Here is a 23,662-nt window from a genome sequence, read left to right on the forward strand (position 1 = left end):
ACACTCTGACCCTGCTGCCATAATATTGCGTACCTAGGTATTCCAGGTTCTTGGAAAGTCCTGCGGGTCAACTTGGTAATTTTTTGTCCGCCTCTCCGAGTTCTTGCCCTGGAGTCATAGCTTCCCTAGTAAGCCCGTGAATTGCCAGTCCACCCCGAGAATTTATCAGCCCCCTCCAACCCCCGCCCCCCATTCCACTCTCCGAGCGTTCCTCGGCTCCCCCAGAGGCAACACGTCCGAGCGCCACGCGCCTGCAAGCATGTCCTTCTTATCCTGCGATGCTTAGCCTTTAAGGCGCACCTGAGTGCCCAGGCCCACTCCACTCCCGCTTCCTTTCGCTTAACAGTGGTGACTAGGCCCGGCTCGCCCAGGTTTCGGCGAAGACGACTTCTTCCGAGCTCTTGAGACGTTCGGCGTCCGGTCGGCCCGCGCCGCGAAGGTACACCTTGTCCCTCAGGCAGGCGGCCTGGGCCGCACGGAGGCTTCCGAGGCGCGTCGCAGCTTCCCAGGCCCAGGCGGCCGGGAGAGGCCGCGCTGAGGGCGGCGGGAGCCAGCCCCGCGTCGGAGTCCCGGTCGAGCCCTGCGCGGCGCCGTCCCCGCCCCCGCCCCTCCCTCCCCGCAGTCAGCGCAGCCAGGGTCGCGCCAGCCCGAGGCGGGAGGCGGAAGGCGGAAGGCGCGGGGCCGGGCCGGGCCGGGCCGGGCCGGGGCAGCTCCTCAGCCGCACCGCCCTGGCCGGTGCCCAGGCCCGAGTCGCCTTCCGCCCGCCCTTCCCACCCGCGGCCTCAGCTAGGTCCCGCCGCCAGCCCGGCTCCCGCCCCCGCTCCGCCCCCGGAGCCGCAGCCCCGCCCGCCACCGCCGTCGCCATGTTGTGGCTCCCGCAGCCGGCGCTGGGGACGCGCGCGGCCGAGCCCGGGGCCTGTCGCCGCCGCCGCCGCCGCCAGGTAAGCGCCCCCCGCCGCCCGGACAGGGCGAGGCCACCACCCGGGCCACTCCAGCTCGGGCAGGGGAGTCCGAAGAGAGCGGGCTCTGCCCGCGCCGCGGCCCGGCCCTGCAGCCTGCTGGACCCTGCCCGCCGCCCCGGGCGGCAGCCACTTCCCCCGACCGCCGCCAGGCGGGCCCTGGCCACCACCCTACCCCGCCCCCGGCCCGGACCCCTTCCGCCGCCGCCGCCGCCCGCGGATCCGGGGCGGCCCGGGCACTCCGCTGTTGTCCCGCGCGCGGCCGGCGGCCGCCCGCCGAGCCCCCGGCCCGGGCAGGGATAACGGTGCACTTCACCCGGCTGGGACGCCCTGTCAGCTCCACCGTCCCCGCCGCGCGAGGACCTGGCGCCGTCACCGGGCAGACGCTGGGAACGTCGGCCCTTCGCGGCGCCCCTCAGTCTCCCCCTCAGCCTCGCCCAAGTTCTGACCCCGGGGATCCTTCTCCCGGGGCAGACAGGTCTTCCTCCTCCAGAGTTGGGGTTCTTAGGGGGATGACCGGGCCTGTTGATCAGGGTTGAATTTATTTCTCTGCGGGGACTCTTCCTGCCAGCCGAGGGGTTAGGGGGAAAGGCTCCGTGTGACCCGGGGGGAGGACAGGAGAGCGTCTGCTGGACAGATGGCCTCCTGGCCTTGAATCAGCTTTTGTGAGGGGGAGGGGTCCGTATGACCTTAGGTATGCTTGCTCTTGAGAACTGTAGGATAATTGGAGGTGGTCAGGGATTTTTAACTATTTTTATGAGCAGACCAGAGATGACATTAAAAGTGCGGGGTTGGTATAACCTAGAGGCCCACCTAGGGGGCATGTTTTGTATCCAGGACAAGCCTAGATAGTTTCTGCTTTAGGAGCGTGGGACTCGGATGGGTAAAATGGGTTCGGACCAGGGTTTGCCTGTGGCCTGTGTTCGAGTAGGAGCTAGAGTGTGCTTGTGTCAGGTGTACACTGGCTGAGCACACAGTGTGCTTAGCCTGATGGGTGGTGAGTGGGATTTCAGAAGTCTGCTTGCTAAATTGACAGGTACATTACACTGTGAAAGAGAAGGGAATCCTGGTGTTATTTTCTTTCCATCTTTCTCTCTCTCTCTCTTTCTTTCTTTCTTCCTTTCTTAACCACTTCTACTGTTCCACTGAAGATGGCTTTGGTTCATTACCCCTCCCCCCATCTCCACTTTTAACCAGGTTGGCCACCAAGCTCCGGTCTTAAACCTCCCCAATAGTTGGGACTTCAGGCAACCATGCCTGACTGTAAACATTTTATTCTGAGTATTTGTAGTATGTGCCATGACGGAACTAGGTTTTGGAAGATACTCTGTCAACCAGAAAGACACCTCTATTTTAGTGTTGGAGATCTTGGCCTAGAGACAAAGTCCAGTAATAAGAAAATATTTGTCAACAAATATATGTTTTCCATGTGGCAAGCAGTGAAAACTAACTGACCTTGTAGAGTTTTCCTTCTAACGTGTGAGAAGACAGTAAGTACAGGGTCTAATAAACATGGAGTATGTTATAAAACACCAAATACTAAGGGGGAAAGGGGAAAAGAAAGAGAATCTGAGGCAAAGGGAGGTGGCAGGTTTTTGTTTTATTCTTTGTATATGCAGTTTAACTATGTCTTTCTGACTGGCTTATCTAGATCTTCCTGCCTCAGCCTCTTGAACGCTAGGATAACTAGACACCAGCACTTTTGGGCTTAGTGAGAATTTAGTTAATATTACAATGGCAGAGGCCCTAAGAAGGGCTCTCGCTCTCTCCCTCTCCCTCTCCCCCCTCTCTCTATTTCTCTCTCTATTTCTCTCTCTCTCTCTCTCTCTCTCTCTCTCTCTCTCTCTCTGTGTGTGTGTGTGTGTTTCAGATTGGTTGGTTTTTGCAGTGGGGAAGTCAATCCTCCGGCTTACCCTCTTGCTAAGCACAGACTGCCTTTGAGTCCTGCCCCACATGAGTTTTTAGAACAATACTCTGAAGGAAATGGCAACGTAAAAATTATAAACTCTGATGAAGCCTTCCCTGAAGAAGCACCATATGACCCAAAGAAGGCTTGAGCGGTAACCATGTGGGGAACAGCACTCAGTTTGGCAACTTGGAGGAAGTGAAAGAGGTTCTTGGGGCTAGAGGAAGAAAGAGAGGGGACAGGGGAGATAAAAGTCTGTGGGGAGCTAGGCCTGTTTGATCAACCAGGCCTAGGCTGTAGGGGGAACACTTTCCCTCTTTAGTTTGAACTGTAGCTTAGGGTAATTAGGAGTATTTGCATTTTATAAGGCCTCTGGCCCCAGCTCTCTTCTGACTTAGATAAGGCAGGGATTTCTTCTCTGTTTAAAAGCTCTCAAGTATAGGGGACATCCTGTCCTCTGTAAGGTCTTTACAGCTTTTAGGAAGGGAAAATGAAGTAGAATTTCTGAGTGTGTGCTGGGTGGGAGAACCCATGCGAATGGTTTTTGTATATATTACCTTACTACTCTACACCCTAGGAGACAAGGTTCTCATGCCCATTTTACTAGGAAACGAGCCCAGAGGGTGAGGCGATGTGTCCACCGTGCAACTGTAACATGGCTGAATTTAAACCCGGCCCACCTGATTCCAGTGCTCTCTGGCTTTGGAGTCATACTACAGGACTTTTTTTGTTTGTTTTTTGTTTTTGTTTTTTGAGACAGGGTTTCTCTGTGTAGCCCTGGCTGTCCTGGAACTCACTTTGTAGACCATGCTAGTCTCGAACTCAGAAATCCACCTGTCTCTGCCTCCCAAGTGCTGGGATTAAAGGTGTGCGCCACCACTGCCCGGCACACTACAGGACTTTACTTCTTTTTAAAATTATTTTTATTTTAGGTGTACCAGTGTTTTATTTGTGAGTATGTCTGTGTGAGGGTGTCAGATCTTGAAGTTAAAAGATGTTTTGTGAGCTTCCATGTGGGTGCTGGGAATTAAACCCGGGTCCTTTGGAAGAACAGTCAGTGCTCTTACCCACTGAGTCATCTCCAACTCCAAAACTTTACACTTTACTCCTGACACTTGTTAACCATAGGGATAAACCATCTACCTTCCTATGTCCCAATCTTCATTTTCAATGCAAGTATGTATTTCACAGAGTTAGGCAGAACAAATTGAGCTATAGAATGAACTTGGTCAAATATTAAGTTTCCTTAACTAAAAAAAAAAAAATGCTGCTTCTTAACTATATTGTGACTATTTTGGAAAAGATTAAATAGATAAATCAGTTTTGTTTTGTTTCGAGACAGGGTTTCTTGGTATAATTCTGGCTTGCCTCAGAGGAACTCAAGAGCTCCTCTTCCTCCCAAGTGCCGTGATTAAAGTTGAGCACCTCCACACCTTATGATGATTCAATTACTGAATTTTGTGTAATTAGCTCTTTTTTCTTTTCTCTTAATGCGAATGCTGTGCTCCATAAGATCAGTTATTTTTTTTTAAAACCTACTTTATTTTTAGATTTATTTATTGTGTATATATGAGTACTCTGTTGCTGTCTTCAGACACAGCAGAAGAGGGCATCTGTTCTCATTACAGATGGTTGTGAGCCACCATGTAGTTGCTGGGAGTTGAACTCAGGACCTCAGGAAGAGCAGTCAGTGAGTGCTCTTAACCATTGAGCCATCTCTCCAGCCCCCAAGATCAATCATTTAACGTTGACATCTCATTTTGTGTTTTGATACTATGTTAGAACTTACAAGGTGAGAACTGTTAGAAACCATTTACTTTTCGGTAGAGTCTCTAAGAAAAGTCAATTATTTTAACAGTGAATTATAATTCCTGTTTAAATTCTTTGATACAGTGGTGGTTAATGAGCTATTGGGAACAAATTGTGGTAGCCCAGGCCTGTAACACTAGCACTGGAGGGAAGAGCAGTAGCTCAGCTTTTGAAGCCGCCCTGGGATACATGAGGCTCTAAAAAATGCTTGGGGGGAAGAGAAGGCTTCAGAGAAGAGGTGACTTCTGCACTGGGTCTTGGAGCAGGAATAAGGGTTTTGCAGGTTAGTAAGATCATGAAGGACATTCTAGGAAAAGAGCCCTGAACATGAAAGCTTGCAGCTATTAGAGACCTCATTATGTGGAGATAAGGCTGGAAAACGGGGAAAAAAGGAGAGACAGGTTAAAACATTTGTATTTCTTTTGCAAGCTATGGTGAAGTGTCAGAGAATAGTAGATACAGCACATGCATTCCATGATTGGTGTTGTAGCTGGAGAGAGCTCTGTCAGCCTGCGGCAGCTTTGTCTTTTCAGAACCCTGGGCTTCAGTATCTGTTCCTAGCTTTGAGACCAGAACTTGAGTTTAGTAAGATTTTCAGCTGATTCAAGTCAGGGAGACTGACTCATTAAGAAAGTGTGGAGGAGACTGGTGAGTAAACTAAAGTACTCACTGACCATGAAAATGGACTGTAGAGTGACAGATGTTCTCTCCTCTGGCCAGTGCTCCCAGCTCGCTTCCCCTTTCTGCTTAGGGCTAGGGCAGCTCATAAACTCCCTCCTCAATTCCCGTGTTTTTCTCAGGCTTCATGGACACGGACCATCTTTCTACGTTAGCCCTTCTTCAAGCACTGCTCTATGTAGTTGATGATAATTATCAATAGAGTAAACAGTGTTGTATTATTTGGGTGGGATCCTATACTTATGAAACTTAAGAAAGAGGAAGAATAACTTTTAAAAAATGAAATATTGACAAGTTCTGGGTTATAACAAGTTTGAAGCTATCCTAGCTGACATGAGAGATCTTTTCTTAGACAAAAAAGAAAAATAAATAAATTTTGGAAAGAAAGGAAATCCCCTGAGAGAGGTTCTTCTAACTAGGCTAACAAAGTATGTGCACGTTCTGCATGCTGGGGCCATGTAGCAGTGTGGGCATATGCGCTGCAGTTGTTCAGGAAGTAACTCAGGCTGTAGAAGTTTTTCTTTTTAAAACTCTAAAAATTGGGGCTATAGAGAGGGCTCAACAGTTAAGAACACTTACTGAGACGAGGAGACTCATGACACCTGTAACTCCAGCTTCAGCAGATCCTATGGGCTCAGTGCACGCACCTACACTTACATCACATGTGCTTAAAATGAAGTCTTTGTTAAAAAAAAATCTAAAATGATATATTTATATGTAAAAAGTGAGATATGCAGATGGATACAAAGGAAATAAAGCTTGCTGATAAATCCTATATTCAGAACTATCTAACATCTGTCTATCATCTTTATTAATTTTTTTGGGATGGTTTTTCTGTGTAGCCCTGGTTGTCCTGGCCGTCTTCCTACCTTCAAATGCTCAAGTGCTAGAATTAAAGCCTTGGGACACCACACCCAGTTTATTATTTGATATTTGTCTTTTTATTATTTGCTGTGCTGTGGATTGAACCTAGAGCCTTTGTATATGATAAACAAGTGTTTTAACACTGAGTTTCATTTCCCAGCCCTTTTGGTATTTGTATTTTATTTTATTATATTATCTTTACATCTCTATTTTGTATGTATATTTAACTCTCCCCTCCCTTTTTTTTTTTTATAAAAATAGGAACATTCTGAATGGTAAAGAAAGGTTTTTCTCTTCTTTTCTTTCTTTTTTTTTTTTTTTTTTTTTTTTTTGGAGACAGGGTTTCTCTGTGTAGCCCTGGCTGTCCTGGAACTCACTCTGCAGACCAGGCTGGCTTCGAACTCAGAAATCCGCCTGCCTCTGCCTCCCAAGTTCTGGGACTAAAGGCGTGTGCCACCACCGCCCAGCTGGGACCTACATTTTTATTAAAGCTATCTGAATTGCTTTTTTCAGACAAATTTGCTTTTATTTTGACAATAGAAAAACATACTTTAATATAATTTATCCAATGCATAGTTTTATGCACTCCAGAAAAGTAAATGATTGAGTTTCAAGTTTGATGTTGCTATCAATGTTTGGATTATCCTACTTTGTGACTTTAGCTAAGTCCTTTACCATCTGCATTTCAGAATCTGCAGGTGTTATATCAAGAGGTAATGGACAATGGGCAGTGGTGGCACACACCTTTAGTCCCAGCACTTGAGAGGCAGAGGCAGGAGGATTTCTGAGTTTGAGGCCAGCCTGGTCTACAGATTGAGTTCCAGGACAGCCAGGGCTATACAGAAAAACCCTGTCTTGAAAAACAAAAAAAAAAGGTAATGGTGCCCCTCATTCTGATTACATACTCCAGTAGACAAGACAGGATGTAATGTCTGTTTGTGGCTGTGAAAAGATTCACAAAGTTGAATGAGGAGTGAATATGTGTGCATGTGGCCAGGAGCCAAGTGAGTCCCTGTCTCAAGTCAATATGTGTGAAATCCACATGGCTTTAGCCTATATTTAGTTTTAAAACCTCCAGAGTTATTAGTGCTCCTGAAAGATTCTGAAACTTTAAAATGTTTGCTGAGTTTTATTTTAATTTTTTGAGGAAGAGTATCTCTCTCTACATAGCCCTGGCTCTCCTGGAACTCATGTAGACCAGGTTGCCCTCATACTCAGAGAGCTATCTGTCTGTCTCTGTCTTCCAACTTTCAGGGATTAAAGGCATGGGCTATCACATCTGGTTTTTGTTTTTTTTTTAACTGAAATTTTTTTGAGTAGTTCACAGGTAGCTCTACGGATCTTTCACAAAAAATACTCATCCAAAGAAGGCAAGGGCTGCACCAAGCCTAACTTGCATGCTGGTGTTTGCACCCCCCCCGACCCCCCAGAACAATTGTCTATTAAGTGTTGCCTCTAAGTGGAGTGTGTAGTTTTCAATTTTATGCTTTGTATTTTTCCTATCATTTAAACTTTATAAAGGCTTTAATATATCATCTTCATAAAAAATAGTAAGTACTCAGTAGGTCTACTTTCATTTTGGAGACAAACACTGAAGGTTGTGTAGCAAAAACTGACACTGAGCTGTGTCCTTATAAAAGAAGTATGATGTTGAATTTGTTGGAATTGACTGCATCTTCTGGGCTGCCCTGAAGGGAAATGCTTTTTTTTATATGTGCATTGAGTTGGCTTGCCTTGTCATAGTCAGTAGGTGAACACCTCTGATTGGAATAGTCCTTGAATCCAGAGAGCCTGGTATAGTGACTAGAGTGTGCCTAACTTGGGTCTCTTTTGGGAGGTTCATGAGGTGGTGATGGAGGATCTTGTAGTCTAGTGTAGCTTCAACTCAAATTGATTCTGCTTCAGCCTCTTGAATCTTGGGATTATAGATTAACCTGGAACTCTAAAATCCCAAACCTCACTACTGCTAGAATTACAGGCAGGCACCACCACACACAGTTACCCAGTTTGGATTGATTCCTCCCTTCCATTTTCCCTCCCTCCCTTCCTCACTCCCTTCCTTCCGTCCTTCCCTCCTTCCTTCCTTCCTTTGTTTTTTGAGACAGGGTTTCTCTGTGTAGCTCTGGCTGTCCTGGAGACAGACACTGAAGGCCTTGTGGAAGCCTGTAGACCAGGCTGGCCTAGAACTCAGGAGATCCACGTGCCTCTGCCTCCTGAGTGCACTACCACCCCTGACTTGAGTGCTTTTTTAGGAAAGCTTCTAAAGAAATCAGTTTGTTTCTGATGTTGCCTGGTTTCCACTATGGTCTGGGCTGTGTTCTGTTTAGGTTCCTGGGCTCACTCTCCTTTCCACACATCCACATGGAAGATACCAGAAGTCTTTAGGGTATAGAGTCTTGGAGTGTAAGAGACTGCAAAGGAAGAGAGTTAGGTCCATGTGTAAGTTTAGCATGCATTCCTAGGATTTCTACCTTTCTGGAGGCTTTTAGGCACTTTGGGTGAGGTGGGGCTGTCTCTTCTTTATGTCTTTGGAGGCAGGGATATGTTACCCACACATCGGAGTGGGAGGTAGTGGAGTTGGCTGTGGCCTCATGTTTATACCCTCGTTTGCTGAAGTTTACAACATTCTCCTTTCTGCCAATTCAGTTTATCAAGTCAAAGGTGTTAACTTGTACAAGGCAAAGGGCAAAGTGAGACTGTAGCAATCAATTTAGAAGGTATGGGTTGGTTGTAACTATAGCCCATCTTATTCCAAAGTCTGAAAACAAAGCTAAACCCCAACTTTGTCATTCTAGAGGAGAGAGAAGCCCAGGAGTGAGCACTAAGCAGTTGTTTAGATTGTTCTGGAAGGGCTCTCTGTCTTAGCCATGTGTGTGTTATTGTTTTTTGTTTTTGTTTTTGTTTTGTTTTTGTTTGTTTTTTGTTTTGAGACAAAGTCAATCTATATAATCCTGGCTGGCCTGGAACTTGCTATGTAGATAAGGCTGGCCTCAAACACATAGAGATCCGGATCTGTCTGCCTCTGCCTCTTTGTGCTGGGATTAGAAATTTGTACCATCATGCCTGGTTATTTATTTATTTATTTATTTATTTATTTATTTATTTATTTAGAGACAGGGTCTCATAGCCTGGGCTCACCTCAAATCTCCCTGCAGTATATGTCTGTCTTGAATACTTGATTCTCTTGCCTCTGTGCTGGAATTCTATGCATACATCACATGCCCAGCTCCTTGTTTATTTGGTTTGAGACTAAGTTTCACCATGTAGCAGCCCCAGTGCAACTCTGGCAGTCCTTGAATTTGCAGTTCTCGTGCTTCAGCCTCTCCCATCCTAGTATCAGGCTGAGCCATCATCCCTAGTACAAGAATATTTTACTTGTATTTAAAGTCCTGTATAGCTGTCTTTGTACCTGCACATCATTGCTAGGCAGGGTACAGTCAAGTGTGAAAGGGTTACTGATGGCCCAACCCAGAGCACTGTGCTTTGTAGGAAATAAAGAATCGTGTGAGATGAACTTCACTGTTAGGAGCATTCTCACTGCAAGCAATTACAGAACACTTTACTTCTAGACCAGAAGTTTCTTGAGTGGGCTTTTTTTTTCTGAAGGTGGTGGTTATGTGCGACTCATTTGAGGTGGCTGGGGCTACCTCTAGGGAACATCTCTGGCACCCAAAATAGAGTGACACCATTTGGAAGGAAATGGTGACAGTCGTATAATTTCATTTTTCATTACTTGCTCCCCTACCACACCCAACTTTAATTGGTTTTGATGCTGGGGATTTAATCGGTGGCCGTTCGGACATTAGGATAGCACTCTATCCCTGAGCTCCATACTCAGTTACAGTTACACTCATTGTACACTTTGAGAGGGAGCCCCAAGCCTGATCCATTGCACTCCATGCCTATATGCCATTACTTTTGCATTCCTAACCTAGAAAGGATTGAAAAATTATTTATGCTTCCTGGGAGGGTTATACTTCTAGCAGTTTATCATTAATTACCAGAAAATAATTTGAGGGAAAGCTTAGGACTCGGGTAGTCACTTGGGGGACAAGAAAGTTGAAGTGAGACATGTTTGTGTGGTAGGAGAGAATTGAGGGTAGCAAAGGAAACCTTTTTAAAATTCCCTCCTCTTTTTTGTTTTGTTGTTTCAAGACAGGGTTCCTCTGTGTAGCCCTGCTATCCTGGAATTCTTTCTATAGACCAGGCTGGTGTTGAACTCAGAGATCTGCTGGCCTCTGCCTCCCGAGTGCTGGGATTAAAGATGTGAGCTACCACTGTCCAGCTTTTTCCTCCCTCTCTTAATTACTTTATTTTATTGGTTTTTTTGCCTATACTGCCCTACGTGTATGCAGTATCAGAAGAGGGTATTAGATTCACCACACCCACCTGGGGGGGTGGGGTAGGGTGGAACTGGATTTCAGATGGTTATGAGCTGCCTTTTGGGATCTGGAAATTGAACCTGGATCCTCTAGAAGACCAGTCAGTGCTCTCTCTTACTACTGAGCCATCTTCTGGCCCCTAAAAGAAACTTTTTGATTTTGGTGTTTGAGATAGGGTCTCCTGTAGTGTGGGTTAGCCTTGAACTTTCTATGTAGCTGAGGCTGGCCTTGAGTTCCAGATTCTTCTGCTTCTACCTTCAAGTGCTAGGATTATAGTTTCCCTAACATGGACAGGAACAGTCTGTTTTGAAGCAAAGTCTGGCACATAGTGGGTGCCTAATATAGGAAATAAGGCTACTATACTTGGCTAGAAACTCCATGGCTATCAAATGTTGCAGTCCCGAGTTTTTTGTTTGTTTGTTTGCTTGTGATAAGGTTTCTCTTTGTAGCCTGGCAGTCTTGGAACTAGCTCTGTAGACCAGGCTGGTCTCAAACTCAGAGAACCACCTGCCTCTGACTCCCAAATTCTGGGATTAAAGGTGTGCACCAGCACTGCCTCCCATCCCAGGCTTTTAAGCCACCTTTTTTTTCTGATACAGGCTTATCTGGTACTCTGTTGTCTGGGTCAAAAGGTAAAGTGTATTTGATATTGGATATGAAGGCTTTCAAATAGAGGTGACATTTGATTATTTTCCTACCCCCCTTTTAAATAAATGTTCAGTTAAAAGGGTTTGAGACTTATTTAAGGAGAAAACAGATCTCTCATAAAATGTAGACTGTATCATCCCTTGCCCCAAGTCCCAGGGGCTGGAGGGTGGCTCAGTGGTTAAGAGTGTATATTGCTCTTGCAGAGGACCAGTACCTGTGGTGGGTGGCTCACAAACACTTATAACTCCAGCTCCAGACCATATGATATCTTTTCTGTACCTGTACACATGCACTTACCTATACACAGACACCCACACATACACATAATTAAAAATAAAGTAAATGTTAAAAGCAGAAGTCTTTGCAGTGGCCTTTCTTCATCTACCTCCTCCTGTTCATCCATTCCCTCTGCTCCTGCTGCAGGACTTTTCTGTTCGCTCATCTGCCTAAAACCTCTTCTTCTTATCCACACTGCTCTTCCATTTGTTTCCCAACTGAGGATATATTCCCCCCAATTTCTGTTTTGGAGTAGGAACTACAGTTGAGAAAAACTTTTTGATTCCCTGTCATGAACCAGTGTCTCTTTCCTCAAGCTTATTGCAGCCTTCTTGCCTTGTCTCCTGGGTATTAGAATTACTCTCATGAACTACCACAACTAGCATTATTATTGAAGAATAAATGAATGTATATGCACATGTATATAGCATACATATGATGTAGGTGGGGTGAGAGTAGAGGTGGAAGCTGGAAGATAAAAAGAAGGAAGAAGAGATGCTCTGAGGAGAATGAGATCCTTTTGGTAGGAGTAGATATTGGACATGATTGATATATGATAGTCTCCAGTCTTGGCTCTTACTAGTGATGTAGCAGGGAAGGCAGTGGCTAGGTGTTCTGAGGAGGTGATATTGCAGCTGCTGTAATATCAGGTCAGAGGACTTGGTCTAGGTCTAGATTCTGAAGCTTCTGGAAAGCCTCCCCTTAGTGAAATCTGAGGTGATAGGCAGAAAGGAACTATTTTAGTTTTTTTTTGTTGTTGTTGTTGTTTTGGCTTTTTGTTTTTTCAAGACAGGATTTCTCTGTACAGCCCTGGCTGTCCTGGAGCTCACTTTGTAGACCAGGCTGGCCTCGAACTCAGAAATCCGCCCGCCTCTGCCTCCCAAGTGCTGGGATTAAAGGTGTGAGCCACCACCGCCCGGCAGGTGTTTTGTTTGAGCTTAGTAAATCACATGATGAAATAGTTTTGGGGGGAACTAGTCTCAGAGTCGCACAAAGTGATGACATAGGGAAAGACCAGAGGTGGCCAGATGTGAGACAACAGGTCAGAAGGCAGCCTTGGGAGGGAACAAATGGTCTTACTGAGATTCAATGATGACAGGTCTGCTGCATAGTCACTGACAAAGGCTCTTAGTGCCCCAACTTTCAACATCTCCGTGGTGTTGAGGAAGTTTCCAAAGCAGTTGAAGTGTGAAGAGGAAGTGGGAAGCAGAGGCTATCTTAGGTGAATGGGCGCTGGTGAGTAGGGGTCACATCCTCGGTGGTCTCTTCTCTGAGTGTTACCCCAGAGAAGAACCTGTTTGTTCTTCCTGGTCTGATGAGAACAGTTTCCTGCCTGGTGGAGCAATCCTTTATCTTGTGGCTCTAGGTACACTAAGGTGCTATCTGAAATCTATTTGTTCCATCACCTCCTTTCAACTTCATTTTCTGTCTCTATTGTTCTGTTTCTCAGGACAGATTATCTGACTCACAAGCCCATTAAAGGGGATTAATTTGACTAGAAATACTTATTATTTTTATTATTATTATTATTATTATTATTATTATTTTTATTTTTATTTTTATTTTTTTGAGACAGGGTTTCTCTGTATAGCCCTGGCTGTCCTGGTACTCATTCTGTAGACCAGGCTGGCCTCGAACTCAGAAATCCACCTGCCTCTGCCTCCCAAAGTGCTGGGATCAAAGGCGTGCGCCACCACCGCCCGGCAGAAATACTTATTTTTAAATAGTTTGTTTCATTAGGTTTTTTTTTTTTTTTAAGATAAAGTCTCTGCCCTACAGGCTGCCTTCAAACTTGGAAGGTCCCCTGCCTCTGGCTCCTGGGTGCAAGTCATGGTTTGAGGTTGATGGTTCTGATATACAGATTGGCTGTATACCAGGCACTATTCTAAGCACTGGGAACGTAGCAGAGAACATGATTAAAATCTTCCCTTTATAGAGCTTATTTCCTAGGAATTTAGGGACTTACTGTCAATAAACAAGAAAGTACTGAATATGAGGGTTAGCGAGAAGTATAAAAAGGAAAATAAAAGTAGGTGTGATGGGTAGGTGGCTTTAAGGTGACGGATTTCTGTCTTTGATACTGGGTATTGAATGTGGGGTCTCCCACATACTAGACCATAAAAGTCCATACTACTGAGCTACATCTCCAGCTCTGGGTTTCTCTTTTATTTGTTATTTTATATATATGGACATTTTGCCTGTGTATATGTTTATGCACTATATATGAGCCTGATGCCTGCAGAGGCCAGAAGATGGAATTAGCTCTCCTAGAATTGGAGTTATACATGGTTGTGAGCCACAATATGGGTGCTTGAATTTAGATCCTCTGGGAGAGTAGCCAGTGCTCTTAATCACTGAGCCATCTCTCCAGCCCCTCAGTTTCTTATTTTAATTAATTAATGGTTTTTTGAGACAGGGTTTCTTTTGTGTTGTCCTGGGACTCTACTCAGTAGATCAGGCTGGTGTCAAACTCAGAGATATTCCTGACTCTGTCACTAAAGGTGTGTACTACTACTGCCCATCAGGTTTCTTTTTTAGAATGGAGAAGTTAGGGCTGGTAAGATGGTTCAGTGGGTAAGGAAGCTTGTACATAAGCCTGATGACCTGAATTTCATTCCTAGAATCCACAGAGGAGAGGGAGAGAGCTGGCTCCCAGGTATCCTACTCAGACCTCCACTTATATTCTCTCTCTCTCCCTCCCTCCCTCCCTCCCCCCCCAACAGTGAATTTAGATGGATAGTGGATGGATGGATAGATGGATGGGTAGAAGAGAAGCCAAGCGTAACATTCAGGAGGCTGAAGCAGAGGAATGGAGATTAGCCTGGGCCATTAAAGAGAGACTGCTTTAAAGTAAAATATGAGAAAATCAGACAAAACTCCCAGATGAAAGCTATCTGATGGTGAGAACTGGCTGTGTGTCTGAGGAGAGGGTGGTCAGCATGGAGAAAAAAGCAAATGGAGACACCTCAAAGGTCAGAGTGCTTAAGATGACAGGAAGGTATGAGTGCAGGGGCACCTTAGAGACTGTGACACAATTTGTCTGAACAGGAGTTCATCCAGGGTAAGAATTACTGATTAAGGGTTAAATAAGCCCTTAGCACTGAATAGAGATCCAGTGGTTAGTAAGCAGGCACTGTAAGCCCTTGGGATGGAAGGCCTTAGGTAGGGTCTTGTGATCTTGTCAGGGATGCTGGGAACCTTTCTGGTAACAAAAATTCTTTTCAGTTTGTATACCTTTTCTGATCTGATTATCTCGCCTTGGGACCTCTGTTTCTTTATTTGTAGAGTGGCTTAAATGTGATGAGTTCCTGGAATCTCTGACAGGCTTTTGTGTTTCTGATGTTGAAAAAAAAAAAAAAAGCCTCTAGTCTAGAAAGATATACTAGAACAATATTTTCTAATCCTGGTTTTGCAACACTAAGGTGTGTCATAATTATGACAAGAGCTATAGTCACTGTCTCAATATGAAACTGGAGGAAAATGTATGCCATGTTGGGAAGTGGGAAAAATTACTAGAAGCTCAGAGCTTTTAGTACAAGGGTGTCTTGGTCTTGGAAGTAGGCAGGAACCTGAGAGCTTTGAGTGCTAGTTGTGGTTCACCTACTACTAAGTTTGTTGCATAGTGAGGGTAGAGTTCTTACATCAGATTCAGAGTCTGTGATTTCAGTGACTTGGGAGAACCAGCCAGCCTGGGTCAGTAAAGCCTTGAGTCTGTAAGCCCCTTCTCTGCAGCCAGATTGTTTATTCACACCAGAGACTCTCTGGTTAGTAGGCCAGGGCCCCATGGCTGGAAACACTAAGGTTCCTTTGGAGTGAATAACCAGGTGCATTCAGAACTTATTCACCACTGGACAATAGACCCAGTACCTACTCGTACCTCTTCAGCTCTCAGCCTCTGGCTTTTGTCCTAATTTTGATGTTACACTTTCTTTTAGTTTATGTTTTGTTTGTTTGAGACAGCAAAGGGCAGAAGGAGGATAATTACAGATTAAAGAAATAGCCAGGCATAGTGGTGCATGCTTTTAATCCTAGCATTTGAGAGGCAGAGGTAGGAGGATCTCTATGAGTTAGAGGCTGGCATGGCTACTTAGCAACTTCCAGGTCACCCAGGAAGAAAACAAAAAAAGAAATTAAAGAGATGAATTCTTCTTCTTTTTCTGTTATGGATTGCCTTGATGTTGTTTGTATTCTGATGTTAATTCTGCTTCCTCAAAAGGGGTTCCCCCCCACCCCAAATGAACATTGATCTCCTGTGAACCTTTTCTCTATTTTAAATGATCAAATAAAGGCAAGAGCCTGTGATTGGGCAGTGGAGGAGAAAAAATGGGACTGGAGGTCTTAGGGAGTGGGGAGGCAGGTGGAGAGAGAAGAAAGGGGGAGAGGGGAGGACAAGGAAGTGGAGGAGGAAGCAAGATGGAACAAAACCACGTGACCAGGAGAAACTACAAGTAGCAAAGGGGAATAAGTTTGTATAGCGCTAAATCTGCCCAAGCTAGATGGATGGATAAATATCTGTCTACATAAATGTAATGACTAGATTGTATGTTTTTTTATACAGGCTTATTGGGATTGGAAATTACTGTTACATTTTTACCCTCTAGACAGATATGTTTTATTAAAAAGAAAAAACAAACAAAAAACAAGAGCAACAAAACCCTTTAGTAAGAAAGCATGATTAAATTTGGTAGTGATTCAAGCTCTTAAACCTTTCAGGAAACAGGATACAGGCAAGGACATAGGCAGCTACAGGCAGTTCTTGTTGGCAAATAAGTTTTACACAAGTTCCCCTAATGATTGTCACCACCATGCTGGGCTAGGTAGAGGGGAGAAGGGCTGGGGCTGGAAGTTTGGCCTTTGTGGGACCAGCTTTGAGTTTAGAGGCTTTCCTCAGGGTTGTACTTCTGCTGGGATAGTTGTTACTAGTTATTAGTTTTCTTAAGTTCGTTCTGTACTTTTAACATTTATCTTTAAACCCATTTACAAAGTATTTTGTTTTTCTTCTTTCCATAGGTGGTGATTGGACTCTAGACCATGTGCCTAGGTAGTTTTTCCTTTCTCCGAAGCTCTACTACCCCAGCAACGCTCACCACACCCTTGTTTTGAGAACCTCACTAAGGTATGATGCCCAGGTTGACCTGAGCTGGCCTTGAAGAGCTGAATTTGGCTACAAGAGTACTTTTGTTGTTGATTGGTTTTTGCTTTGGTGGTAAAATACTACAAAGTCTCCTGACTTTAAATGTCCAGTGATATTAAGTAATTTGCAGTCATGCAGCCTTCGCCACCATCTATCACCCAGCTCTGTTCATTGGACAACTGTCTGCCCCCATGCTTTCAGCAACCTTCATTCTACTTTCTCTCTATGGATTTGCCTGCTTTTGGGATGCCATGTAAACAGAATCACTCAATATTTGCCTTTCTGTATCTTCACTAATAACATGTCTTCAAGGTTTGTTCACACTGTGGTATGTCTGAATCTTCTTGTCTTCCCCTACTCCTTTCCTTCCTTCAGTGATATGAATAGAAACAAGACTGTCTCCATGCTAGGCAAGCATTCTACCACTGAGTTAAGTCCCTAACGTCCATCCTTTTCAGGCTGAATACCATTCCATTTTTTATATTTGGCATTTTGTTTATCAGTTCATTCATTGATAGATGCTTGAGTTGCCCTACCTTTGGATATTGTAAATGTGGCTGCTATGGATGAACATGTAACTGTTTTAAGGTCTTGGAGGGAGGGAGGGAGAGAGGGAGAGAGAGAGAGAGAGAGAGAGAGAGAGAGAGAGAGAGAGAGAGAGAGAGAGAGAGATGTGTTTATTTTGACACAGGATTTTGCTGTGTAGCCTAAGCTAGCCTTGAACTTGACTTTCCTGCTTTAGCCCCTTGAATAGTGAGGTTAAAGGTCTGCAATCTCATGCTTGGTTCATATACCTAGAAGTGGATTTCCGGATCATTTGGTATTTTAAAAATTTTTTGAGTAATTTTCCATAGTGGCAATACCATTCATTCATTCATTCATTCATTCAGTTTTTTCAAGACAGTTTCTCTTGCATAGCCTGGTTGTCCTGGAACTACCTCTGTAGACCAGACTGGCCTCAAAATCAGAGATCTTGCCTCTGCCTCCTAAGTGCTGGGATCAAAAGTGGGCCACCACCCAGCAGCAGTGCCATTTTATATTCTTTCTAGCAATGCACAAGGATTCCAATTTCACACATTCTTACTAAGAGTTGTTATTTTCTGTTTTTTATTATTTTTTTTAAAGATTTATTTATTTAATGTGTATGAGTACACTGTAGCTGTACAGATGGCCGTGAGCCATCATGTGGCTGCTGGGAATTGAACTCAGAATGGCCCTGCTCGCTCCAGCACGGCTTGCTCTGCCCCACCCCCACCCTTGCCCAGCTTGCTCGCTCCAGCTTAATATACTGTAGCTGTCTTCGGATGCACTCAGATCTCATTATGGGTAGTTGTGAGCCACCATGTGGTTGCTGGGATCTGAACTCAGGACCTTCAGGAGAACAGTCAGTGCTCTTACCTGCTGAGCCATCTCGCCAGCCCTGTTTTTTATTATTATTATTACAATCTATCCTGATGGGTGTAATTTTCTGGCTTATCTAGATTGAGGGCAAGGGCCTATTTTCTTGAAACTTAAGTGTTGTAAAAAATAATTTGATTAAAAACATCATTCAGTTAATGGCCAATTTTGCTTCACTTGTACACTCCCTCTTCTCATTCTCTTGCTTTTGCTACTTTTGAGGCAAATCCCATATATCATATATATTATATTTATAAGTGTTTCACTATATGTCTTTGAAAAAATAAGAAAGATAAGGGCTTTTTTTTTTTCTTTTTTGAGATAGGGTTTTACTATTTTACTAAGGCTAGCTTCAAGTTCCTGGGTTCAAGTAATCTTGCCTCAGTTTCCTTAGTAGCTGGGACACAGGGCTCATGTCTCGGCATCAGCCAGCATATGGACCTTACTAGTCCACTTTGCCTGATGATAGAAAGATATGTACTGATACTCTGTTGGACATACTTTCTGGTATTTCCTTAGGAGATTGGTTCTCAACTTTCCTAATGCTGTGACCCTTAAATACAGTTCCTCATGTTGTTGTGACCTCAACCATAAAATTATTTTCATTGCTACTCCGTAACTGTAATTTTGCTATTGTTATGAATCATAATGTAAACATCTGATATGCAGGATTTCTGATATGAGACATGTGTGAAAGGGTTGTTCAACTCCCAAAGGGATTGGGACCCACAGGTAGAAGAAAACCACTGCCTTAGAGCAACAGGAACATTATAGTGGGCACATTGGTGAACACAGCTGGTTCCATGTTGGTGAGAGACTCCCTTAGTTGGGGCTGATTTGCTGCAGATTAAGGTTAGAGTAGAGGCTGACTGCCCTTAGGGCTGAGCAGTTATGATGAGAGACTGTCTAGGTCTCTAGAGAGAAGAGAAGGTGACTGAGGGAGGGAGGGAAGGAAGAAAATCTATGATTGATAGCATATGGAGACAGGAATAGGGAAGGATGGGGAAGGGAAGGGTACACTGAGTGTATAACTTTCTGGTCTGAATGGACAGTGGTGTGACGTGATATACATTCAGTAACACACTTCTAATTTGGATTGTCATTGTCCTCTGGCTGTTTGCTGGGCAGTGGCAGTGAGCCACAGTTTCTGGTAGCTAGCCATGAGGTCACATAGATAAACCACCCATGTGGTACAATATATTGTGTGGTCAACCTATGCTTCTTGGTTAGGCTATTTTCCATTTTGTTTTCTGATGCTGAAAGAAAAATACCATAGACCAAATCATGTATAGACACTAATTTATTTGGCCCATGTTTCTTGGGGCTGGGCATTTCAAAGTCAAAGGGCCACATCTCTTTTGGGAGCCTTTCTACTGTATAATATGAAGTAGAAGACATGTATGTGAGATAAAAAAAAAACTGGCTGAACCCCATTTTTTAAGAACCATTCCTGAGAGCAGAACCCTTAAGGCCTTATCTCAAGAGCCCCACCCTAGACTACATGTATTCCCAGCCCTTTGGAGGTAGAAGCAAGAGGATTAGGAGTTCAGGATCATTTTTGGCTATATGAGACCTTCTACCATTTTCCTAACTCCAAAGGAAAAATCAAGTCCTACCCCTTAATACTGTCACCTATGGTCATTAAATTTCAATATGAGTTGTGAGGGAAACATTCAAGCCGCATAAGTAGGCTAGGTATCTTATATATTTTGTTTGTTTTTGAGACAGGGTCTCCTGTAGTTCAAACTGGGCTTATACTCCTGAGTATTTGCTGCTTCCACCCCACAAGGAATTATAGGCATGTATCTCCATATCAGGCTTACATTAAAAACAAAACAAGGGGCTGGAGAGATGACTCAGCAGTTAAGAATACTGACTGTCCTTCCAGAGGTCCTGAGTTCAAATCCCAGCAACCACATGGTGGCTCACAATCATCTGTAATGGGATCCGATGCCCTCTTCTGCTGTGTCTGAAGACAGCTACAGTGTAGCAACAGTGTATAAATGACCAAGATGATTGGTCATTTATAAAATAAAAGAAAAAAAACATTTAGCGTTATTTAATTTGTATGTTTGTACTTTCCATCGTGTGTGTATGAAGATGGCGAGGACAATTTTGGAGGAGTTGGTTCTTTTAACCATGTGGGTTCAGAGGATCAAACTCAGGTTGTTAGGTCTGGCAGTCTTCACCCAAGAGACTATCTTACCAACCCTAGGGTTTCATTTTTTATTTACATTTTCAACTTAAAATAAATGGGTTTCCTGTGGCATAATCCCATTATAAGCTGAGGACTATCTGTACGTGTGTCAGGGGGCAGCTCAGAAAAGCCCCTTCTTTCACTAGTGCCTACTCCTGTCCCAGCCACAGACTGGGATTGTCAAGGCTAGGAGTATGTCCTTGTGTTCCTGTAACATTTCAGCTTTTGAGTCTTTGTGATTCTTTTTTTTTTTTTTTTTCCTGAGACAGGGTTTCTCTGTGTAGCCTTGGCTGTCCTGGAACTCATTCTGTAGACCAGGCTGGCCTCAAACTCAGAAATCCGCCTGCCTCTGCCTCCCAAGTGCTGGGATTAAAGGCGTGTGCCACCAGTGCCTTTGTGATTCTTTGTGATTCTTGTATGCTTATGGTAGGTGAGACAAGTCAGGGACATCTTCTGAATCACTAAACAGTGACTCTAGAGATGGGGTTGGTGGTCCTGTGGAGTGGCTACTTTCTCCTCCCAGGAATGGAGACTTGTTTTCTAGCAAGTTTGAGGTTCTTGGATTCCTGCTTAATTTTGAGTTCTTACTACCAGGGCATGATGCTTTATAAAGTTCAATGGGAGGGATTCCTTAAGGCAATGTGTGAGCAAAGAGTACTGCTTCTTTTTCTCTCAAGTGTCTGGATTCTGTTCTCACAAGTGGAGGCCCTAGTAGTACTGAGATCTGTTTGCAAGTAAGGCAAGGTAAAATAAGTGCAGATTACAAAGTATCAGATTTTATCTGCACCCCCAGCTCTATGACTTTGTTGCCTGCCTAGTTTCTGTTTCTCAGTCTCCTTTATAGTCTGTGTAATTCTTACTCCCTACACCTCTATTTTGTTTTCTTTTAAATTTTGATGATTTTTATATGTATGCGTGTTTTGTCTGCATGTATATCTCTATACCATCTGTGGTATCTTCAGATGCCAGAAGAAAGTGTTATATCCTCTGGAACTAGAGTTAAAAACAGTTGTGAACCTGGTCAAATGGAAATCAAACCTGGGTCCTCCAGAAGAGAAGCCAGTGCTCTTAACCATTGAGCAATCTCTTCAGTCCCTATTCCATTGTCTTGTAACACAGCAGCTTTATCATGATAATACTCACATAGCATGTAGCATTGTTACAATACATAATTTAGTGGGGTTTTGTCTTTTCATAGAGTTGTATCCCCTTATGATTCAGGATCAACCCGTGCCTTCCTCTTGGGTCCTAGCTCCTAGTCTTAGAGCTAGTTTTTCATCTGCATTGGCTTTTCACTGACCTCACCTTCAGATAGATGTCTGGGATGACCCTGGGACTAGGCCAGTAGGTGTTTTTTCACCGATGAAATATTTAGACTTAATCAGCTTCTGTAGAGATCCAGGATTCATAGACAAGGGCTACTCCAGGTAGATCCTTTCCTACCCACAAGGCCTATGACCCCATACACCCTTTATGAGAGTTTCAGGGGCTAGAGTTGTAGAGAAGTGGTAAAGCATATTTTCAGTATGCGTAGTACCCTGCCTTTACTCTCCAACCCCCCACCTCTAGTCTTAGAAACTACACACAAACATGTTGCATTTTTGTCGTATACTTAGCTTGGGAATTTTTGACTATCCCTGAATAATCTCAACTCTGGACAAATGATCTAGTGAAATTCTAATGGTTGGCACCTTCTAGTAAACACAGTAGGATTTGTACACAAATAAGGAGCTGGGCAGTGGTGGCGCACACCTTTAATCCCAGCACTTGAGAGGCAGAGACAGGTGGATTTCTGAGTTCGAGGTCAGCCTGGTCTACAGAGTGAGTTCCAGGACAGCCAGGGCCATACAGAGAAACCCTGTCTTGAAAACAACAACAACAACAAAATTTAAAAAAAAAACACAAGGAAATGGAAATATGTTCAGTGGTCATAAGTGCTATGGAAAAAAAGGCAGAATAAAGGGCTGGGGACTAGGTATAAGAGTGATCATGAAGAGCATCTACATAGGTCAAAGATTGTTAGGACACGAGGAAGGGAGCCCACAGAGACCTAGAACAAGGATCTTTCTTTTCTTGTTTCCATTGTCTTTTCATCTTGAATCTCTGTATAGCCCAGGCTGGCTCCCAACTCAGCCTCCTGAATTATAGAATTACAGGTATGCATCAAGTAGACAAAGTTTTTTTTTTTTTTTTCAAGACAGGGTTTCTTTGTGTAGCCCTGGCTATCCTGGAACTTACTCTGTAGACCATGCTGGCCTTGAACTCAGAAATCCACCTACCTCTGCCTCCCAAGTGCTGGGATTAAAGGTGTGCGCCACCACGGCCGGCTGGCAAAGTTTTATAGATCAGAGAAAGTAGGAAGTGTGGAAGCTCTGAGGCAGGAGCATGGTCAGAATACTTGAAGAATGGTAAGGAGATCTGTAGGTGCTATGACAGACTTGGTATGAGAGAGACTTATGGGGAAGACATGCCAGTGAGATCCAGCAGTCTGTGTAGGATGAGACAAGATGGTGTTAATGGTGTTGAAGCAGGTTGAGAGAAGGGCCGTGATCTAACCTACATTTTCAAAGCAGCATTTGGCTGTTATGTTGACTGTGGCTATTACAGGCGAGGCAGAATCTAGGCCATGGTGGGAATAGAGGAAAGGTGATGCTGTTTCTAGTAGTGAGAAATGGCTGGATTTGGGTGTATCTTAAAAGTATAGTGCATGGTATTTGCTTGTGGGTTGGGTGGGAGGTATGAAGGGAAAAAATTGGCCTCAGCATATGGAAGGTTGGCAGTATCATTTTCTGAGTAAGGATATGTGTAAGAGGAAATCAGAAGTTGTTATTGGGTCTATTAGATGTGAGGTGTCTGTCAGACATCCAAGTATAGTGCCAAATCTAAAAGTGCCAATTAATAATTTAATGAGTTCCTACCAAAGGCTTGTAAAGGCAGGAAAGCAAACACATTACTGAAAACAACTGTAATAATGGTAGAGAATTCTGCCATGAGAGGCAGTAAGTAAAGCAAAGGGAGCTGGGGTGACTTGTGTAAGAAGCCCATGCCCTCAGAGTGCCTTCAGTGCTGCTATGAGCTCTAGAGTAGGGTCCTGGCCTTCAGCTTTATGTCCCCATAAGCATAAGTCTCTGTAACCTGTGGATAAACTTCCTTCTGAGTTCTAGTTTTTTATGCATTAAATCAAGAGTTGGACTAGAACAATGTTCTAGAAACTAGGAAGCTTTGACCAAAACCGCTTGAGTCAGAATTTCTGTGCCTGGAGCCTGTGCATCTGTCTCAGTCATTTGCATGTTGTTAATATTATTACTACTATTGTTATTTTACATGCATTACATTTTATTTATTTATTTTGTGGGCACGTGCCATGGTACATGTGTGGAAGGCATAGAACAACTTGTAGGAGCTGTTCCT

General features: G+C 44.1%; 1 protein-coding gene across 5 annotated transcripts in view; it reads left to right on the top strand.

Moving 5' to 3' along the window:
* Positions 1 to 274: 274 nt before the first annotated feature.
* The window catches only part of Znf592 (zinc finger protein 592), a 53,215-nt gene continuing 29,827 nt past the window's right edge, over positions 275 to 23,662 (top strand). The window contains exons 1-2 of one of the 5 annotated variants that reach the window (XM_031387166.1): positions 275 to 439; positions 16,533 to 16,638. The gene's annotated coding sequence lies outside the window, so the exon portion shown is untranslated. Of the gene's footprint in view, positions 440 to 608; positions 942 to 1,257; positions 1,438 to 4,634; positions 4,658 to 14,397; positions 14,423 to 16,532; positions 16,639 to 23,662 lie in introns of those variants that run through there. The other 4 variants (XM_031387164.1, XM_031387165.1, XM_031387168.1 and 1 more) reach the window with 4 other exon arrangements.

The sequence above is a fragment of the Mastomys coucha genome, unplaced genomic scaffold (assembly GCF_008632895.1).
Source record: "Mastomys coucha isolate ucsf_1 unplaced genomic scaffold, UCSF_Mcou_1 pScaffold21, whole genome shotgun sequence".
Taxonomy (NCBI): Eukaryota; Metazoa; Chordata; class Mammalia; order Rodentia; family Muridae; genus Mastomys; species Mastomys coucha.